The sequence below is a fragment of the Dendrobates tinctorius genome, unplaced genomic scaffold (genome assembly GCF_039654945.1).
Source record: "Dendrobates tinctorius isolate UK_male_01 unplaced genomic scaffold, ASM3965494v1 ptg000005l, whole genome shotgun sequence".
NCBI classification, from domain to species: Eukaryota; Metazoa; Chordata; class Amphibia; order Anura; family Dendrobatidae; genus Dendrobates; species Dendrobates tinctorius.
The window spans coordinates 29,748,111-29,766,022 of NW_027361673.1; the positions used below are offsets into that span (position 1 = coordinate 29,748,111).

Here is a 17,912-nt window from a genome sequence, read left to right on the forward strand (position 1 = left end):
TCTAGATGCATAGTGATCACTTTGTTAAGCACCTGGGGGTTCAAATTGATCCGTTAAAAAAAAAAAAGGTACTTTTTTTTCACAAAAATTTTCTTTTAGCCTCAGTTTTTTCATTTTCACATGGGCAACAGGATAAAATGGATCCTAAAATTTGTGGGGCATTTTCTCCTGAGTACACCGATACCTCGTATGTCGTCGTAAACCACTGTTTGGGCACACGGCAGGGTCCGGAAGGGAAGGAGTGCCATTTGACTTTTTGAATGGAAAATTAGCTCCAATTGTTATCGGACACCATGTCGCGTTTGGAGAGCCCCTGTGTGCCTAAACAGTGAAAACCCCCCACAAGTGACACCATTTTGGAAACTAGACCCCTTAAGGAACTTATCTTGATGTGTAGTCAGTACTTTGAACCTCCAAGTGCTTCACAAAAGTTTATAACGCAGAGCAGTGAAAATAAAAACATCATTTTTTTTCCTCAAAAATGAATTTTTAGCACGCTATTTTTTATTTTCACATGGCTAACAGGAGAAATTGGACCACAAAAGTTGTTGTCCAGTTTATCCTGAGTACGCTGGTACCCCATATGTGGGGAGGAACCACTGGTTGGGCGCACGGCAGGGCTCAGAAGGGAAGGAGCGCCATTTGACTTTTTGAAAGGAAAATTAGCTCCAATAGTTAGCGGACACCATGTCGTGTTTGGAGAGCCCCTGTGTGCCTAAACTTTGGATCTCCCCAACAAATAACACCATTTTGGAAACTAGACCCCCTAAGGAACTTATCTAGATGCATAGTGAGCACTTCCCCAGGTGCTTCACAGAAGTTTATAAAGCAGAGCCGTGAAAATAAAAAAAATTTTTTCCTCAAAAAATTATATTTTAGACCGCAATTTTTTATTTTCACAAGGGTAACAGGATAAATTGGACCCCTAAAGTTTTTGTCCAGTTTGTCCCGAGTACGCTGGTACCCAATATGTGGGGGGGGGGGGGGGAACCACTGTTTGGGCACACGTTGGGGCTTGAAAGGGAAGTAGTGAGGTTTTGAAATGCCGACTTGATGGAATGGTCTGCGGGCGTCATGTTGCCTTTGCAGAGCCCCTGATGTGAATAAACTGTGGAAACCCCCCACAAGTGACCCCATTTTGGAAACTAGACCCCCCAAGAAACTTATCTAGATGTATGGTGAGCACTTTGAACCCCTAAGTGCTTCACAAAAGTTTGTAACGCAAAGCTGTGAAAATAAAAAATCATTTTTTTTCTTCAAAAAATGATTTTTTAGCTCGCAATTTTTTTATTTTCACAAGGGTAAGAGGAGAATTTGGACCCCAAAAATTGTTGTCCAATTTGTCCTTAGTACGCTGATACCCCATATGTGGGGTGAACCATTGTTTGGGCACACGTAAGGGCTCGGAATGGAAGTAGTGACATTTTGAAATGCAGACTTTGATGGAATGGTCTGCAATCGTCGTTACGTTTGCAGAGCCCCTGATGTGCCTAAACAGTAGAAACCCCCACAAGTGACCCCATTTTGGAAACTAGACCTACCAAGGAACTTATCTATATGTCTGGTGAGCACTTTGAACCCCCAAGTGCTTCACAGAAGTTTATAACGCAGAGACGTGAAAATAAAAAAAAAAATTTTCCCGCAAAAATAATTTTTTAGCCCCCAATTTTTTATTTTCCCAAGGGTAACAGGAGAAATTAGACCCCCAAAGTTGTTGTGCAATTTGTCCTGAGTACGCTGATACCCCATAAGTTGGGGTAAACCACTGTTTAGGCACACATCGGGGCTTGGAAGTGAGGGAGCACCGTTTGACTTTTTGAACGCAAAATTGGCTGGAATCAATGGTGGCGCCATGTCGCGTTTGGAGACCCCCTGATGTGCCTAAACAGTGGAAACCCCTCAATTCTAACCCCAAAACAACCCTAACCACAACCCTAACTCCAACACACCCCTAACCCTAACCACAAGCCTAACCCTAATCTAAACCCTAATTCCAACCCTAACCCTAATTGTAACCCTAACCCTAATTCCACCCTAACCCTTATTCCAACCCTAATTCCACCCTAACTCCAACCCTAGCCCTAACCCTAATGGAAAAATAAAAATATTTTCTTTATTATATGTGCCTACCCATGGGGGTGATAGAGGGGGATTTTATTTAATTTTCATTTCATTTTGATCACTGTGAGAGTGATCAAAATGAATGAATCGAATCTGCAGCTGGCAGATTCGGGCGGCGCACTGCGCATGCGCCCGCCATATTCCAAGATGGCGGCGCCCATGATCCGGGACCGTGGGACACCGGGAGCGACAGCAGCACTCGGTAGGCACCAGGGGGTGGGAGGGGGGTGATCGGACTGCGGGGGGGAGCGGAGGGAGGCGGGGGGAGCTGATGACTACGGCGGCACATCGCCGCTGTCATTCAGTGGCGGGGGCCAATCGTCCCCGCCAGCCGGTGTGTGTGTGGGGGGGGTCACATTACTGTCTCCAGCCATGTCCGATGCTACTGCAGCATCGGCCATGGCTGGATTGTAATATTTCATCAATTTTCATTGATGAAATATTACTATCGCTCTAATTGGCTGTTTCACTTTTAACAGCCAATCAGAGCGATCGTAGCCACGTGGGGGCAAAGCCACGCCCCCTGTGGTGAAGAACAAAGCCCCCTGTATCTGTGGGTCGGGTGACCTTTTAGTGACCCCGGTCACCCGAACCCCGCAGGGGGGCTTTAAAGTCATGACGCCACATAGGCGTCACTGGTCAGACTGGCACAGGTTTTCAAGACCCCTATGTGGCGTCATTGGTTGTGAAGGGGTTAACTGACAAAGACTGATGTATAGCACTGCCATTTAACATTCAGCATATAAGTCTAGCATAAAGTATCTTGTACCACCGCTGCGGGAAAGATTGTACCAGTCTTGCAGCGACAGCCTAGTTTGGTAGCAAGTATAAATAGTCAGTTGAAGGTATGGCACAGTCAGGGATGATTTCTTAGGTTAATGGAAATCACATTTTGCTCAGCTCTGATGGGTACCCACAGTGATATCACTTCCCCAGATGTTTCTTTTAACAGAATTCCAAGATCTAGTCACTGCTGTTATCTCTGAGCACAACCGCCATTGTAGGGGTCAGTTGTTCGCTATTTATAAGGTTAGACTACTGATTTTTAAATGACACTTACGTCGGGTGTTCATAGGTTCTCTTCTTCTGTCTCATGGTTTTAATTATGGTTATTCTAATTGTTTTTCTTTCTACTTTCACCATTCTCAAGAAGAAATTTCCTAGCTGAAGTCCTGTGATCACAGCAGCATCTGCAGTGTCACCCAGACAGCCCCCCGCTGCAGTGTCACCCAGGCAGCCCCCCGCTGCAGTGTCACCCAGACAGCCCCCCGCTGCAGTGTCACCCAGACAGCCCCCCGCTGCAGTGTCACCCAGACAGCCCCCCGCTGCAGTGTCACCCAGACAGCCCCCCGCTGCAGTGTCACCCAGACAGCCCCCCGCTGCAGTGTCACCCAGACAGCCCCCCGCTGCAGTGTCACCCAGACAGCCCCCCCCCCGCTGCAGTGTCATCCAGACAGCCCCCCGCTACAGTGTCACCCAGACAGCCCACCGCTGCAGTGTCACCCAGACAGCCCCCCCCGCTGCAGTGTCATCCAGACAGCCCCCCGCTACAGTGTCACCCAGGCAGGGAGTTATAAATGTCAAATAGTGAATGGGCGATGGTGTCACAGTATTTAAGCACAACAGGCACTGATATCTGGCACATGGCTGAGCTTACATGGGGGGATCTAGATCAGTGTTCCCCCAACTCCAGTCCTCAAGGCCCACCAACAGGTCATGTTTTCAGGATTTCCCTTGTATTGTACAGGTGATGCAATTATCACCTGGGCAATACTAAGGAAATCCTGAAAACATGACCTGTTGGTGGGCCTTAAGGACTGGAGTTGGGGGAACACTGATCTAGAGCACTGAAAAGTTATATTTCACAGAAGGTACATGGTAAAGATCAGAATACTGAATGTTGGCAGCCTGAGCATAGCAGGAATCTGATCTGGAATCTGTAGAGCTCTGTAATAAGTGTGAGATGGCAGATATACGTATACCAATGTAAAGGGGTAAGTCAATATAATGCTCTAGAACGGCTTTGGCCTTACAATGGACGTGCTGCATAATTTCCAATCCCTAGGAATGTGAAACTATTTACTTTTATAATAATTTTTCAGTGTTAAAGTATATAAGGATGAATGATAACACTATTACTTTTATCATTCATGTCTCTCTACAAATGATCACTACCATAGCTAGGCACGTATAGTGACAGATATTCTGGGCCTGCTGGCTCGTGGGTGCTAGCATGAGATCCGTTGCTTGGCAACAATAATGCTCCTCGCTGAGTAGGGTGCAGTTTTCGCCCCATCTGTGGCAAGGATTGTCAGTCAGATGCTCAGATATGAGTTTTCACACGGCTTATTAATAATTGGTTAAAAATAGTGACATCCACTGTATGAAAAAAAAAAAAAAAAAAAAAAAAGTGTACAAGATTTATTTATAAATCACCAGGGCCTGCGGAGCGTCCGTGTCACCACCCTTCAGGGGCTGCGGAGCGTCCGTGTCACCACCCTCCAGGGGCTGCGGAGCGTCCGTGTCACCACCCTCCAGGGGCTGCGGAGCGTCCGTGTCACCACCCTCCAGGGGCTGCGGAGCGTCCGTGTCACCACCCTCCAGGGGCTGCGGAGCGTCCGTGTCACCACCCTCCAGGGGCTGCGGAGCGTCCGTGTCACCACCCTCCAGGGGCTGCGGAGCGTCCGTGTCACCACCCTCCAGGGGCTGCGGAGCGTCCGTGTCACCACCCTCCAGGGGCTGTTGGGAATGTCCAAATCCCTGGCAATTTCCCATCTGCCAGATCACAGGCTGCTATGTGACAACTGGTGACTGCAGGCCATTCAAAGAAAACAGCATGAGGTCTGCAAGGCAATTACTGGAAATGTGATATTCCCCACAGCTCTGTTATTGGATTGTGCTACAGGCTAAATGAGGTGAAGCAATCAGCACATCAAAATAACGAGGATCCGATCATGTCATCCACAAGTAAGTGACCAGACATCACCAGTATCTTGTAGTAGTTTGTATCGCTACTCCAGCTTTCACTTATCCATGTACAGCATGTATTAGAGTGTAAGTGTCCTAAAGGGTTATTGCCAACATTTAACATTGTTAAACCTACTCAAATAAATGAATAAACCCAAATACAAATGAATGGAAATATTTAAATACTTTATCAAGTTCTATTTTAAAAAAAACAAGGAAAAAGGAAGAAACCAGCTACAATAGACATATATAATACCATAACAACATGGCGTTCACACAATGGACATAAGGGCAAATTACATACTATTTGTTGACATACAATCCTCATAGAATGAAACAAAGTGCAGTGCAAATAGACAGAAAACTTTGAATTAAAGTGCATAACAAATGTAAACAGGATAATATATACCAGTGATAAGGTGCCCAGTAAATCTCCAGCTCCAACGCACGTTTCGCCTGATGTGGCTTTCTCAAGGAGTGAGATAACAATGGATTGGGGGAAGTTTTTATATGTTACCCGGTCCAATGAAAACAATGGTTCCCACATATTTGATTAATAAAACTAACCATCCAGAGTAATAGTAACAGGGTCCTAAATTTAGCATAACATGTCCAAATAGAATACCGCAATTAAACCAAAATAAAAATTATATGTTTAATGACACGAGAATGGGGCCCCAAGTTAAGTTGTCAGAATCAAGCGGAAGCCGCTCATCCGCACCACTGCTTCATTCATTCTCTGCGGGACTACAGGCGTTCCCTTAAGAAAGGGACAGGAGTGGTGGCGGGAATAGGGAACTGTACCCATCAGTTTCTCTTTAACTCCCGATTATACAGTCTACGTGTCTTATGAGTAATTTCCTCTGGCATTTAGATTATTCAAGACAAGCTTGTTCTGAAAGATGACAGCTGACTTTACCAAAACGTGAGGCAAGCTATATAGGCTCGATTATCAAGTTTTTCAAGTGAAACCTTTTTTTTAATTTTTGTTTCTTTACAGGTCATCAGAAGTACAGATAGTGATCAAGAATTAAGGGCAAAAAGGCTTAGCCCCCGGAGAAATAAAAATGGCAGAAATTAGAAGTGATTTATTACAGTGCTATTAGGGATATTTTTACTGTACCTTTTATAATTATTGATCTTAGCCTAGAGAAACATCATCCTTGCCCTCAAGCCACATCACCACCCCTCTACATGTCACCCAAGGCACCCTTGCATTTTCTTACATGTCATCATAAAACATTTAGGGAATCAGCAGGTTTTTCCCATCAGTATGATAGAAGGGCTGAGACCCAGATTCCAGCAATAGGTCACTTACTAGATTGTGCTGTTGTTTCAATTAAATCAGTGTTTTAACAGTAGGAGATTATCACTATAGGACTCCATGCCTCCTGCCTTCTAGTCAACTGCTACATGTAGCCACGCCCCCACCACTGAGTGGCCACTGTCATATACAGCGTCCACACAAAGCTGCCAATCAGGGGTGTGGGCGGGGCTATACGCAGATCAGCTTTCTGAGCACTGACCGATCTGTAGCAGATAAAACAGTGATTGTATCAAAATGACAGCAAGCAGCGCAGTAAATGACACATCACTGAAAACAGGTCTCCACCCTTACATCATACTGTTCTCAGATTACATAGTAAAAACCTGTTGACAGATTCCCTTTAATCCCTGCCTACCTGTTACGCAACAGTCAGTTTCAACACAATTTTATTTAATACTATTGTATCACATGTATAGCGTGCACCAGATATATACCATGGATTTCACAACAGACCTCACATCATAATGTCTTCGCTAGATTGCCCACTTGCCATAGTTTGGTATAGAGTAACAAATGAAATAATCTGACACGAGAATGATAAATGATGCGGACGTCTCTAGTGTAGGTTGTTATAATTTATGGGTGCTTCGCATACTTTTTCTTATTCTACAATCCTGACCTGGCCTCCGGCCACTGTTATTTCATCTCACCTATGGATCAAATCCTTTTGAACCCACAGTAATTTTTATTATGTACATGTTGATCATTGGTATGTTTGGTGGAATAATAAAATCTTAATTTTTATAGAGCCATGACTCAGGTTCTCCTTTTTAAAACAATTGTGTCAGCGCCAAATGAAACAAAAACCCTATGTAAATAGATACTGCAATGATGGGGATTTTGGCAGCACTATTACCACTGAGTGGGTGAATGGACCCTTGTAGTAATGGTTCCCAGGACACAACATGTGCTTGGAACCCACAATGGAGGAAAAACGTGTACACAGGACACTTACTTTAAATTAGATTCACCAACGTAACAGAAGTTTTCCCAACCTTTATAGTTTTATATAATTGATGACTCCCCTCACTGACATGCGCTAATCATTTTCCCAGGATTGGTGCTATTTAGTGATGAGCGAGTATACTCGTTGCTCGGGTGTCCTCCAAGTGTTTTGGCGTGGTTGGAGATTTAGTTTTTGTCAACGCAGCTGCATGATTTGTGGCTGCTAGACAGCCTGAATACATGGGGAGATTCCCTAACAAACAGGTTGCATTTGGTGCTGGTCGGCGCACCGTCAAAAGGACGCATGCGCCGCCAAACGCATACTGCGCATGGCCTGTGTCCCCATTGATAAAGATAGGGGACGCAGGACGCATGCAGCGTCATGCGCCGGTAGGCGGAGCTACCGGAGGAGGTGCGGCTGAGGGCGGGGCTTAGCAGCAGCCGTGCGCAGGCCGTCGCTGCGCCCTGAAACGCTAAAGTGAAACCACCCTAACAGAAATAACAAGAACAGTACAATGCAAAGTTGTAAGAAAAGATTCCCAGGAATTATGAGGAATACGTCCTTTTTAAATAAACAGATATTGACAAAACGGACATGTCTGTTATTCCTCAACCATGTTGACCTACTGTAGAGCAGGGGTGCACAAAGTTTCCTGGTCTAAGGACTACATTATTGAATCACTCCAAGGGGCCGTAATATAAAACTTACAGGGGTAAAACATCCGAGACATTACCAGCAAATCAAAATTATATGCCAAAAACGTCTGAGAGATGATAGGGTCACGTTCCTCTTTATGGCTTATGGGAATAGTATGGGTCCCTTTACCCTAAGCGAGCACTTGAGAGGAAGGCCAGGCATGGATGTGGCTCTCCCCATAGTAAACAAAGCACTGTAACACCGTTTTGTCTTATTGTACTGCTGGAGTGGGGATTCAGTTCAAGTCCTGTGCCCCCCCCCCCCCCGTCTTATACTCCTCTTCGGTCTACAGCAGTTGGTGACCTGACGGCTGCTCCTGTGTTTCATGGAGAGCGCCGGAGATCACCAATCAATACAAGTAAATGAGACCCTCATTCTGGCTCTCACAGAATTATACGGCGAGCTTGTGATGTAACGTCTGACTCCAGGCCACTCAGAAGCTGCGCTCACAAGATGTTACAATGGGACAGGAGCGACGCCGAAAAACGGGGAAAACACGAGAGTGAGGCTAAAAAGCACCACTCCAGTGATGAAATAAAATAAAATGCTAGAATAGTGCTCTAAGTGCCAAAAACTACAATGAGAAGAGGCGCAAGCAAGGATGGCCACCTGTAAAACTCCTCTGTGTGGATTAACAAAGATGGATCAAGGGACCCCATTCTGCTAAACGATGACTATTTGCCACCCCATTTTTTTTTTTTGTTATGATAACCACATGTCAACAGCCACATACAAGCATGTTTTTCTGGGACCAGAAGGTTGGGGGCTGTAGAGAATAGCCACCAGGCCCACAGTTTATGCACCCCTGCCCTAGAGAATACCACGGTCTAAAGTGTTCCTACCACTTCAATTATGTGTTCTTCGCAAAACAAATTGTGTTCTTCACAAGATACCAAAGTAAGTCTTCTAATACATGGGACATAGTGGCACCACATGTTATCTTAGGACAACAATTATTTTGCCAACCATAGTTAAAGATATAGGAAACCCATTGGGAAATGTGCAGGTTAATTATTAAAAGTGTTATGCAAAAAAAAACAAAACAAAACATTCTGCTAATAAAAAAAGTAAGTTATTATAAGCGTAATTTGTGGAATGCAAAAGGGCAAAGTTTGGGTGGTTTATGCTTCTGTCTACTTTTAGGTGATTAGAGAGGTGGGCACATGGCCACGCCAAGTTCTTCCTGCACCTGCCATCATCATGTATAATATTATTTGGGGGTAAAATTATAGAAAAATTCTATGTCTGCTCATTGCAGGTGTAGATTTGTTTTTTCAGCATGTGGGAAGGCGAAAACATGACAAATGTAGGCTTCTTTATTACAGCGCAGTGTGGACTCTACATATGGGGTAGGACACTGGTGAAATGAAGCAGAAATATTTAGGCAACAGAATGCACAACATATTCATCAATTATGCAAAATCTTACTTGTTGTCATCAGAATTAAGTATATCTTTATCTTAAACATGTTAAAAATTACAAAAAGGAAAATGGGCAGATGCAAAAGTTTTGGCACCCTGCATGGATAGTACCTAGTAGCACCCTCTTTTACAAGTATCACAGCTTCTAAACGCTTTTTGTAGCCAGAAAAGAGTATTTCAATTCTTGTTTGAGGGATTTTCATCCATTCTTCCTAAGAAAATTCTTCCAGTTCTGTGAGATTCCTGGGTCGTCTTACATGCACTGCCATTTTGAGGTCTAGCCACAGACTTTCAATGATGTTCAGCTCAGAGGCCTGTGAGGGTCATTGGAAAACCTTCAGCTTGTGCTTTTTGAGGTAGTCTATTGTGGATTTTGATGTGTGTTTAGGATCATGATCCATTTGTAGGAGCGATCCTCTTTTCAACTTCAGTTTTTTTTTCTTTTTTTTTTTTCTTTTTTTACACATCTGTTTGCATCAAGAATTTTTTTAAATTTTATTGAATCCATTCTTCTCTTTACCCGTGAATGGCTCAATGTGCCTTTGGCTGCAACACAGCCCCAAAACATGACTGATCGACCCCCATACTTAATGATTGGCGAGACATTCTTTTCCTGAAATACTGTGCCCTTTTTTCTCCACACAAACAGTACAGACCAAAAGTTTGGACACACCTTCTCATTCAAAGAGTTTTCTTTATTTTCATGACTATGAAAATTGTAGATTCATTCTGAAGGCAGCAAAACTATGAATTAACACATGTGGAATTATATAATTAACAAAAAAGTGTGAAACAACTGAAAATATGTTCTTCTAGGTTCTTCAAAGTAGCCACCTTTTGCTTTGATTACTGCTTTGCACACTCTTGGCATTCTCTTGATGAGCTTCAAGAGGTAGTCACCGGAAATGGTTTTCACTTCACAGGTGTGCCCTGTCAGGTTTAATAAGTGGGATTTCTTGCCTTATAAATGGGGTTGGGACCATCAGTTGTGTTGTGCAGAAGTCAGGTGGATACACAGCTGATAGTCCTACTGAATAGACTGTTAGAATTTGTATTATGGTAAGAAAAAAGCAGCTAAGAAAAGAACGAGTGGCCATCATTACTTTAAGAAATTAAGGTCAGTCAGTCTGAAAAATTGGGAAAACTTTGAAAGTGTCCCCAAGTGCAGTGGCAAAAACCATCAAGCGCTACAAAGAAACTGGCTCACATGAGGACCACCCCAGGAAAGGAAGACCAAGAGTCACCTCTGCTGCGGAGGATAAGTTCATCTGAATCACCAGCCTCAGAAATCGCAGGTTAACAGCAGCTCAGATTAGAGACCAGGTCAATGCCACACAGAGTTCTAGCAGCAGAAACATCTCTACACCAACTGTTAAGAGGAGACTTTGTGCAGCAGGCCTTCATGGTAAAATAGCTACTAGGAAACCACTGCTAAGGATAGGCAACAAGCAGAAGAGACTTGTTTGGGCTAAAGAACACAAGGAATGGACATTGGACCAGTGGAAAGTCGTAGTTACTCACCGGTTAACGGTATTTTTCGGAGTCCATGACAGCACCACCTGAGAGAGGGGATCCGCCCTCCAGGAACAGGAAATCCTACAGATACATAAGGGCGGCACCTTTCCCACGCATCAGTTGGTTTACAGTGCACAAGAGGACCACAAAGGTTAATAGCATAATTTATATACAATACTCTTACACGACTATTAATTACCCGTGTACATATAAGAGGAAGAAGTGCACACCCAAATTAAACTAAATGGAGGGAATATACGGGTGCTGTCATGGACTCCTAAAAATACCGTTAACCGGTGAGTAACTACGACTTTATTCAGTCGTCCATGACAGCACCACCTGAGAGAATTACAGAGAGTAATAATTATTTTAGGGAGGGACTAGAACCTGCAGAACCCTGACACCAAAGGAGAGGTCTGAGGAAGCACCCAGGTCTAGTCTATAATGGTTGCAGAAGGTGCTCGGAGAGGACCAAGTACTGCCTTACATATCTGGTCGATCGAGAACTCCGATCTCTCTGCCCAAGAGGTTGCCATGGCCCTGGTGGAATGCGCCCTTAGCTTGCCAGGGGCCGGTTTGCCTTTTGAGGTGTATGCCAATGAAATGGCCTCCCTAATCCATCTCGCTAGCGAGCTTTTTGAAGCCCTAAGGCCCTTTCTAGTGCCTTGATAGGAAATAAACAAGGCATTATCTTTTTTCCAGGGGTCGGTAACTGCCAGGTACTCTAGGGGACATCTCCTAACGTCTAGCGTGTGTAATTTCCTTTCCTTATTGTTCGTGGGATTAGGGAGGAAGGATGGAAGAACTATCTCCTGAGTTCTATGGAAACTGGAGGCTACTTTAGGCAGGTATGCTGGATCAGGTGTAAGAATTAGCCTGTCGTCCCTGAATTGTATGTAAGGAGGAAGTCTAGACAGAGCCTGGATGTCACTAACTCTCCGGGCTGATGTCAACGTTACCAGGAGAGCCACTTTAAGGGACAGGTTTTTTGTGGAAGATGATGAAATAGGCTCAAACGGGGCCTTTGTCATGGCCGTAAGGACTAGTTTTAGATCCCATGGCATAAATTTATTTCTCACTACCGGTCTGGACCTGCCTGTTGCTTTAATAAACCTATTGATCCAATAGTTACTGGCGATGTTGCAGTTGAAAAGCGCCCCTAGAGCCGACACCTGTACCTTAAGGGTGTTGGTGCAGAGTCCCATGTCCAGACCTCTTTGTAAGAACTCTAAGATCTGTGCTATGGGAGTGGACTGCCCAGCTACTACCCCTGAAGCAATCTTTTCCAGATCCTAACATAGATTTTGGTTGTAATCGGTTTTCTGCTTTTGAGCAGGGTGTTAATTAGGGCCGGGGAGAAACCTTTCTCCTTTAGTAGTGCCCGTTCAAAATCCACGTCATCAGATGTAGGCCAGCTACCTGAGGATGGTAAATTGGGCCCTGGGATAGGAGGTCTGGGATGTTTGGTAGGACCCAAGGTTCGGACACCGACATGGTCCTGAGTCATGAGAACCATGTGATCCTGGGCCAAAACGGGGCAATCACTATAATCCTTGCTTTGTCCTTCCTGACCTTCCTCATCACCAGTGGTAGTAGAGCCAGAGGAGGGAAGGCGTATGCTAGCCCGAAGTCCCATTTGACCAGAAGAGCATCTACTGCCAGAGGATTCTCCCTGGGATTTAGAGAGCAGAACTGAGGCACCTTCCTGTTGTCTCTGGTGGCGAAGAGGTCCACTTCTGGCTGCCCCCATTTTTGTACAATTCGGTCGAAGATGGACGTTTTTAAGGACCATTCCCCCTGCTTTAGAAGGCTGCGGCTTAGGAAGTCTGCTGTGGTGTTTTCTTTTCCTTTTATGTGCAGAGCTGTTAAAGACAGGAGATGTTGCTCTGCCCATTGGAACAGCCGTTCTGCTACCTCCATCAGGGGCCTGGAACGAGTCCCACCTTGGTGGTTGATGTAAGCCACGGTGACCTGATTGTCAGAGAATATTCGAACATGGTGACCCTGTAGATACACAAAAAGGTTTTTGACTGCCTGCTCTACGGCTGTTAGCTCTTTCAGGTTGGAGGACATTCCCAACTGATGGCATTCCCACAGGTCCTGGATCAAGATTTCCCCCATGTGGGCCCCCCAACCCGTAGGGCTTGTGTCTGTGTGACTACACGGGTTACGTTATATTCCCAGGGCACCCCTCTGGCTAGATTGTTCTCGTCTTGCCACTACTCAAGGGATCTTAAGGTATCTAGGGATAGAGTCAACTGGCCTTCTAGATAACCGCCCAGGATCTTTTGATGGCGTAAAACCTCGCCCTGTAGCACCCTTGTATGGAATTGGGCCCATCGGACCGCGGGGATGCAGGATGAGAGAGAACCCAGGAGGGACATTGCTTTCCTGAGAGACATGGTAGGACTATTGGAGGCGTTCAAGACCTGCTGACGTAGGCGAACTAATTTTTCGGGTGGAAGACGACATTCCTGATTCTGCGAATCTAGGATTAAGCCCAAGTACTGCTGGACTTTCATGGGCTGTAGGCGGGACTTCTTAATGTTTAATAGCCACCCTAACTGCTCCACAGCTGATTTTGCTTTTTGCAATTGATCCAGACAATGGACTGCTGTTTTGCCTACAATAAGGAAGTCATCCAGGTAAGGGATTACTAGGATGTTTGCTTCCCGCAGATGGGCCATAACCTCCGCTATAGCTTTAGTGAACACCCGGGGGCCGACTGCTATACCAAAGGGAAGTGCGACATATTGAAAATGCTGTAACGACCCCTGTAAATGAACTGCTACTCTAAGGAAACGCTGATGAGACGCATAGTTGGGTATATGGTAATAAGCGTCTTTTAAATCCCACACCACCATAAAACAATTTTCAAACAATTTTATTGTGGAACTGATCGTTTCCATTTTGAAAGGTCGAATGACCAGGTATCTGTTGAGTGCCTTCAGATTGATTATGGTCCTGTAAGGATTATCTGGTTTACGGACCAAAAATAGGGGGGAGTAGAAGCTTTCGCCCTTCTCCGCCTCTGGTACCTTTATCACTACTCCTTTCTGACATAGGTCAACAACTTCGGTCTCTAGGGCAGTCTGTTCCGCCAGGGAAGACCTCAGCGGGGTGACCCTAAAACTGTTCTGGGGGGACACAGGCAAATTCTAGCTTTAGGCCTGAGGCTATCAACCCCAGGATCTAGTTACTGTTTGAGATCTGCGACCAGGCTTGGCAGAAGGCCGACAGTCTACCTCCCACCGGGGCCTCTAGTCATTGGGGAGGTTTCTTGGTCTCACGGGATGCTTCCTGGCATCCCCCTCCAAACATAAACCTGGTACCTTTTTTCTTTTTATCTTCCCATCTGCCCCGGTCCCTGGATGACCTCCTCCGAAAAAATCTCTTCCTAGCAAAGGGACGTCTATAGGAAGGGGTGGGCAGGGAAGGGAATTTCTTTTTATCGTCGTCAGCCTTCTCCAGGAGTTCATCTAGGACTGGTCCGAATAGATATTCCCCCTCACACGGGATGGAGCAAAGCCGGGATCTGGCCTGGATATCCCCGGGCCAGCATTTCAGCCATATAGCCCGTCGGACTGCATTTGATAGCCCTGCGGCCTTGGTCGCCATTCTTGCGGAATCTGCCGAAGCGTCGGCTAAAAAGGCTGCCGCATCCTGCGTGGTAGGTAGGGTTTTCAAGATAGATTCCCTTGAGGCTCTGACCTCTAACTGCGTTTCCAGCTCGTCCAGCCAGACCATCATAGATCTGCCTGTGCAAGTAGCTGCTACTGCCGATCTCAGGGCACCAGCTGACATTTCCCATGTGCCTTTCAAGTAGGAGTCCGCCTTTTTATCCAGCGGATCCTTTAAAGAGACCATGTCATCAAAGGGGATAGCGGATTTTTTGGACGCCTTAGCCACTGCTGCGTCCAATTTCGGGGCTTTGTCCCATTTATTTACCAAGGGGTCCTCAAAGGGATATTGCCGTTTAAAAGCTGGTGGTAGGGAGCCTTTCCTTTCTGGTTTCCTCCATTCCCTATTAATCAAATTTTGGACCTTGTCGTTTAACGGGAACGACTTGCGCTTCCTGGGGTCTAAACCCCCGAACATTAGGTCCTGCGCTGACCGTTCTGGTTTTGTGTCCGTTACCCCCATGGTAGCCCTGACTGCCTTGACTAGTTTGTTCCAGACCCAGGCAGAAACGACTGGCGTCTTCATCTGAAGAGGACGCAGACGCGGAGGTGGAGGGCTCTGAGGAGTCTTCATTTCCTCTAGGGTCAGGTGAAGAGGCTGACCCTGAGAAACTTGCTCTCTTTCACTTCCTAGACTCCCCCCGGGGTACGGATTTCAGGGCCTTAACCTCCCATCCTGATAATTTCCCTTAGACTTGTAGCGAAGTCGGGGGTTTCTTCTGCCACCTACAGGATGGGGGAACAGAGTAATGAAGTATGCCTGGTAATTTTTTGGGACTACACCCCCCCCCTTTTTTTTTTTTTTTACCGTCTGCCGTATGCATGACTGGCACAGCCTCTTAGGGTAGGCATCCGGAAAGGGGCATTTGCAAAGGGCGCATTCCCTGTTTTTTGCCTTGTCTGCGCATTTCTTCCCCTATAAGAGGAAAACATAAGGGGAACACTGCATCAGGGCACATTCACGAAGATCTCTTACCCTGAACAGAAGGCGTAGGTACTGGATCACGGGGGGGGGTGTTAAGCTGGATCCTTCGGCCTGGAGGAACTTCTATGGCTGGATTGTCCAGTTCGCTTTTTTCTTTTGCTGGGAGCTGGTTTGGGACCTCTCTGAAGTACGTTCCTGCTCTCGGTCCAGCTGGGCCACGGGAGCCTCCGGCTCATCCATTCCTGCACCTGAGCTAAAGCTGCTCTGCAGTGCTTCTGTGCCCTTTTCTTCCCCCCGGCAATCCGGGTTCACAGGTGTCATGGCCAGGGGCTGATTCTCGCCCCCCCCTTCCCTCCGACGTCCATGGGTACTTCCCCCATGCGCCGCCCCCCCGGCGACGCACATGGAGAAAAAACCGGCGGCATCCGACTTCCAGTCCGGCGCTACCGGCCCCGTGTCACTTCCGGTCTGAGGGGACGCGCAGGCCACCAGCGCCACCCGACCCCGCACGCCCCCGACCGCGGCCTGGACGAAGGGAGACCGCACCAGCAGGACCAAGGACCGGGGTCCGGATCCATACTTACCCGCCGGTGCCGGCCCAGGAGACGGACATCCGCCGGACCCCGCTCCCACCTGCCCCGCACACTGACGTGGAACCCTACCCGGGCCACCGTGGCGCTTCCAGGGGACTCCGCACTGCCCGAGGTAGGAGACCCCCCTCTGCTACCTGAGTCGGACAGCCGGCCTGGGGATTCCTTCATCCATGATGGCATGATCTGTAGGGAATCCTGTCCTCCAGGAACAGGAAACCAACTGATGCGTGGGAGAGGTGCCGCCCTTATGTATCTGTAGGATTTCCTGTTCCTGGAGGGGGGATCCCCTCTCTCAGGTGGTGCTGTCATGGATGACCGAATAAATCTATGCTTTGGTCTGATGAGTCCAAATTTGAGATCTTTGGTTCCAACCACTGTGTCTTTGTGCAACACAGAAAAGGTGAACGGATGGACTCTACCTGCCTGGTTCCCACCGTGAAGCATGGAGGAGGAGGTGTGATGGTGTGGGGGTGCTTTTCTGGTGACACTGTTGGGGATTTAATCAAAATTGAAGGCATACTGAACCAGCATGGCTACCACAGCATCTTGCAGCGGCATGCTATTCCATCCAGTTTGCGTTTAGTTGGACCATCATTTATTTTTCAACAGGACAATGACCCCAAACACACCTCCAGGCAGTGTAAGGGCTATTTGATCAAGAGGGAGAGTGATGGGGTGCTACACCAGATGACCTGGCCTCCACAGTCACCAGACCTGAACCCAATCGAGATGGTTTGGGGTGAGCTGGACTGCAGAGTGAAGGCAAAAGGGCCAACAAGTGCTAAGCATCTCTGGGAACTCCTTCAAGACTGTTGGAAGACCATTTCCGGTGACTACCTCTTGAAGCTCATCAAGAGAATGCCAAGAGTGTGCAAAGCAGTAATCAAAGCAAAAGGTGGCTACTTTGAAGAACCTAGAATATAAGACATATTTTCAGTTGTTTCACACTTTTTTGTTAATGATATAATTCCACGTGTTAATTCATAGTTTTGATGCCTTCAGAGTGAATCTACAATTTTCATAGTAATGAAAATAAAGAAAACTCTTTGAATGAGAAGGTGTGTCCAAACTTTTGATCTGTACTGTACCTCTGATCATTGTGGCCAAAGAGTTCTACTTTAACTTAATCGGTCCACAGGACTTGTTTCCAAAATGCATCAGGCTTGTTTAGATGTTCTTTTGCATATTTCTGATGCTGAATGTTATGGTGAGGAGGCAGCAGAGGTTTTCTTATGATGACTCTCATGAAGGCCATATTTGTGCAGGTGTATCTGAACAGTAGTATAATGTACCAGAACTCCATAGTCTGCTAAATCTTTCTGAAGGTCTTTTGCAGTCAAGCGGGGGTTCTGATTTGCCTCTCTAGCAATCTTACAACCTGCTCTCACTGAAATTTTGCTTGGTCTTTCAGACCTTATCTCGACCTCCACTGTTCCTATTAAATGCCATTTCTTAATTACATTTCCAACAGAGGAAAGGCCAACTTTAAAAGGCCTTGCTATCTTCTTATAGCCTTCTCCTGCTTTGTGGGTCTCTACTATTTTCATTTAAAGAGTGCTAGGCAGCTGCTTCGAAAAACTCATGGCTACTGTTTTGTGGCACAAGGTTAGAGAAGGCTGGCTTTTATAAAGCAGGGAAATTTGAATCACCTGGCCTTTCCTAACAATGATAGTGAACAAGCCATTACCCTAACAGGCTAAATAAGGTCCGAAACCTTGATC

At 46.3% G+C, this 17,912-nt stretch overlaps 1 protein-coding gene across 1 annotated transcript in view; it reads right to left on the reverse strand.

Moving 5' to 3' along the window:
* ZNRF2 (zinc and ring finger 2) overlaps nt 1-17,912 on the reverse strand; it is a 150,948-nt gene that overhangs the window by 28,497 nt on the left and 104,539 nt on the right. The gene's annotated exons all lie outside the window — the stretch shown is intronic.